Genomic DNA, 4,963 nt, shown 5'->3' with positions numbered 1-4,963 from the left:
GAATATATGACATCGTGGAGGCTATTGTCGGACCTACACACACATCTCATAAGGAAAGTTATAATCAGCCCAGAAGTTTCATCTGAATTGCATGTGTTTCTACTTTCACATGCAAATGACTCGTTGCACTTATGAATATGATAACTCTCATCAATCCAGCATCAATTCTAGTAGGGTAAAACGTAATTACGCTCTCGAAACGGTCTGTTTTGCCCTGCCATCATTAGCTGAAGCTGTGTGTGAACAAGAAGCGGCTGCAGAGTGTGAGCTGCTCCGTCTCACGCAGCCAGAGAGAGATTCTCCGGTGTTTGCAGCACAATCGGCCGATGCCGATTAATTTACAAATGCCAAAAAACGACTGCCAGCACGTTTTCTGTCGGCAGGAGAAGGAGATGTATCGCTGGACGGTGCGCGAGTCCTTGAAGAGCATGTTAGCGATGGGCTGGAGCATCGACCGCACCAGAGAAGGAGAGAGCGTGTTTCAGCAGAGAGAGATGGAGAAGATGCGCCGCGTCTCACAGGCCTCTCAGGTACTCACTGTGACTTTATACTGGATTGGCAGCTCCATATAATGACCTATAATGTTTGCTAACTTTGTAAATGCAGTGATATCTTCATTAAAGGGTTAGTTCACTCAAAAATTAAAATTAGCCCATGATTTACTCACCCTCAAGCCATCCTAGCTGTATATGACTTTCTTCTTTCAGACGAATACAATCGGAGTTATATAAAAAAATGTCCTGGCTCTTCCAAGCTTTATAATGGCTGTGAATGGGGGGTATTTTTTAATAGTCCAATAAAGTGCATCCATCCATCATAAAAAGTGCCTCACACGGCTCCGGGGGGTGAATAAAGGCCTCCTGTAGCGAATCGATGCGTTTGTTTAAGAAAAATATCCATATTTAAAACTTTATAAACCGTAATCTCTAGCTTTCGCTAACTGTCGTTCGCGCGTTCATTCCGGCGGATGATGTAGGCGTAGCGTAAGCTTCGGAGAGAAGTGAGAGAGCAAAACAAAACACCGGTCACGGATTAGAAGCACAAAACGAGGATTTGTAAAGCAAAATGTGGGAGGATTTCGATATAAGCCAAGAGAGGAGACTCCTGTTTTTTGCTCCTGTTAACAAACGTCATCCGCCGGAATGAATGCGCCTACGACAGTTAGCGGAAGCTAGATATTACGGTTTATAAAGTTTTAAATATGGATGGATGCACTTTATTGGACTTCTTTTGGACTATTGTAAAATAATACCCATTCACTGCCATTATAAAGCTTAGAAGAGCCAGGACGTTTTTTAATATAACTAATATAAGAAGAAAGTCATATACAGCTAGGATGGCTTGAGGGTGAGTAAATCATGGGCTAATTTTAATTTTTAGGTGAACTATCCCTTTAAGAGTCCAGCGGCCTCGAATAAGATCCTAGACAGTGAGGTCAGTCCGAGCAGAACACATTCACAGACGTGACGCAGCGTTTGCTATCGTGTGCTTTCAGGGGAACGGCTTTAATCCAAACCCGCTGGACATGAGCAGCGTCCTTCTGTCCAGAGAACTGCAGGTGATGTGTAACGGAGTCTGTTAACACGTATTTATGCATTAGCTAATGTTATGAGACAGTGATTCTTATCTGGACCTATTTTGTAAGATTGACCCAGGAAAAATTTTTACTTTTTTTTTCTCAGGTACATTTAAACAATCTTGTCTTTTTTTGTCTAAATTGAATTTTTAAAAATGTTTTTTTTGTTATTATTATATTGTTAAATATTTAATCTGGCATAACCGGTGAAGCTGATATGGCAATAAATTGCAATATAATTTAGCGATCTTTATTAATACTAGTTAGTAACAAAATAATTAATCATCGTAACGAATGTTTTTAATTTTAAAAAATGCATTAATAGATGTTGAAATTAATAAGATCTTATTTGTAGTGTTAATTTTGTCCGCTATTTTTTTATTTAGTCTTAGTCTTAGATCTGTGTCAAATGTAACTTTTAGTTTTTATCATATTTAGTCAACTTGTCCTGTTTTAGTTTTACACATTTTTGTCATATTTGCATCTTACTGTAAAATGATTAAAATTATTTAAAAATATATATATTATTTTGCTCAGTTTTAATTGCAATTATTGTGATCATTTGGGAATTTTTTTTACATTTAATCAGAAGTTGCTCTTTCACCAATAAGCACAAATCAGTAGAATATCGACTCGAATGCATGGTGTATTTCACCTCGTCTAGTGTACAGATTTATAACTGGATATCAATTAGAGGCTAAATAAGCACCAAAGACTTTAGATATGCACTCGCTCTGTCTACGTTATAAAAAAAAAAAAAACTTTTTTTTCAACAAAAATAAAAAGGTTTTGGTGAAGTTTTTGTTCTTTTAACTACATTTTACTCATCTTTTTTTGTCAATGATATTGCATGTTCATTTAGTCTCAGTTATCATTTAATTACCTTATTATCGTCTCGTTTTCGTCGGGAAAAAACTTCGAGAAATTAACGAAATTAACACTACTTATTTGTTAACATTGGTTTGTGCATTACCAATATATTTCTGTAGGTAAATTTAACTTTAGATAAAACAAAATGAATAATACATTTTTAAATTATTAAAGTTGTATTTGTTAACACAAATTAATGCATTACTTAGATATAAACAATGTATTTTTACAGCATTTATTAAGCTTTGTTAATGAAAAGACTAATCAGAAATTAAGCAACAACTTTTAATAAAAAAAGATGCATTAATAAAAGTTGAAATGAACTAGGGCTGCAACAAACGATGATTACGATAAATCGACTAATCGTCGATTATTTAACCACTTCATCACTGGGCTTTGTTCTATTATTCAGCTTTAACAATTAGTTAAAATACTGAGTTACACATATTCTAACTAATAAATGAAACAAGGTAATCACTTCAGCTTTGAAGTGAGTGTCAAACAATTATATTGCTATTGTTCAATTACAATAATTTTTTACAATACAAATAAATATATTTGCTGCACAAAATGAGATGACAGAGAGACTTTCTCATTCCCCATTTAATTATCTGTATGAAGAGGTAATTGACTGACTGAATAATTCATCATTCTGCCTAATGTCTCCTTTCGTAAGTGTTTGTAGGTTTATGAATCGGAACAGTCATTTGGGACCACAAAACCAGTCATAAGGGTCCATTTTTTTATTGAGATATATACATCATCTGAAAGCTGAATAAATCAGCTTTCCATTGATGTATGGTTTGTTAGGATAGGATAATATTTGGTCGAGATACAACTATTTAAAAATCTGGAATCTGAGGGTGCAAAAAAATCCCCTTTAAAGTTGTTCAAATGAAGTTCTTAGCAATGCATATTACTAATCAAACATTAAGTTTTGATATATTTACGGTAGGAGATTTACTAAATATCTTCATGGAACATGATCTTTGCTTAATATCCTAATGATTTTTGGCATAAAAGAAAAAACAATAATTTTGACTCATACAATGTATTTTTGGCTATTGCTACAAATGACTTGACTTACTGCTTTTGTGCTGCAGAGTCACATTTCATCTGTTAATTATTGTCTGTATATAGCAGTGTATAGTACAGTGTGTTCTAGACAGATTCTGGACTTTTCACGGCTAATAGAGTCAATATTCTGTTCTCCAGTCGATGGTTGAGGTCGTGGCTGAAAACTATCACAACATCTGGGCCAAGAAGAAGAAGAGTGATCTGTGCAGCAGAGGTTAGTTTCTCTCTCGTCTGGAGCTCTCCGTGTGCGTGGCGTGTTGTGAGGGTCACACGTGACGTGTGGCGTGTTCTCTCAGCCGCAGGAGGAGCTCATCCGCTGCTGGTGCCCTACGACACGCTCACGGCCAAAGAGAAGACTAAAGACCGAGAGCGAGCGCAGGATCTCTTCCGCTTCCTGCAGATCAACGGATACGCCATCAGCAGGTGTGTGCACTTTCACACGCGTGTCACACGCATGAGCGCTGGGTGTTAGGGCTGTCAAAATGGCTGAAATTCGAATTTTGTGCTTAAATATTATCAATATTCGAATTTAAAATGCATAATTTCAGTTAGGGTGAAGAAAAGCTTTTGGCTTCTCTCTTGAGGCCACAAGAGGGCGCATCGCGGAAAATATTACTAAAAGTAATGCACGTTCATTCATAGCATAAGACATGACTATCTGTGAAAACAAGTGCATAATGTTTAAAATAATGTTTATAAACCAATTATAATTAATTAAGTTGCTTAAACAACTATAAACAAAACACAAAGGGTCGAAAGCCAATCACACAGCGTACATTTTTCATTTAAAAACACGAGTTGCAGTGAGATGGGGGGGAAAAAACCCGCCATAAAGTCTCGAGATATGTTTTTCAAAGTTGAACTAAACATGCGGCTCTTTTAGACGCAAGTGCAAAGGTGATAGATGTCCCTCTAGAAAATGCACGAAATATGCGTTCTGTGTGAACGGCTTGGTTTCAGTTTTGACGTAAACAAGATCTTCTTGTAATTAACAAGTTTTGCAACGTTTTTGCTGTGTTTCAGGGGTCTGAAGGACATGGAGCAGGACTCGTCCTCGATGGAGAAACGCTTCGCCTTCCGCTTCCTGAAGAAGCTGCTGAAGTACGTGGACTCGGCGCAGGAGTTCATCGCTCACCTCGGTTAGTGAAAGCGTTTCTCGCGGGTCTCTTCTGTTCGCCTGAAGACAGAGACGCTCGTTCTGTCACAGATTCATGAATTAACTTTCACAATCTCACTCGGTACAGAGGCGATGGCGACCAGCGGAAAGAATGACAGATCGCCACATGAACAGGAAATCAAGTTCTTTGCTAAGGTTTGAGAATGAATCTGAATCTGAATGTATGAGACACAACCGTGATGTAATCACACACACACACACACTCACACACACACACACACACACTCACACACACACACACACACACTCACACACTCACACAC

General features: G+C 37.4%; 1 pseudogene; it reads left to right on the top strand.

The window, feature by feature from the left end:
- The window catches only part of LOC107567341 (ryanodine receptor 3-like), a 151,036-nt pseudogene that overhangs the window by 91,912 nt on the left and 54,161 nt on the right, over window positions 1-4,963 (top strand).

Source organism: Sinocyclocheilus grahami, unplaced genomic scaffold (genome assembly GCF_001515645.1).
Source record: "Sinocyclocheilus grahami isolate Dianchi unplaced genomic scaffold, SAMN03320097.WGS_v1.1 scaffold1149.1, whole genome shotgun sequence".
Taxonomy (NCBI): Eukaryota; Metazoa; Chordata; class Actinopteri; order Cypriniformes; family Cyprinidae; genus Sinocyclocheilus; species Sinocyclocheilus grahami.
Note: the sequence above shows the minus strand (reverse complement) of the source record. Positions and strands in the feature narration are given on the sequence as shown.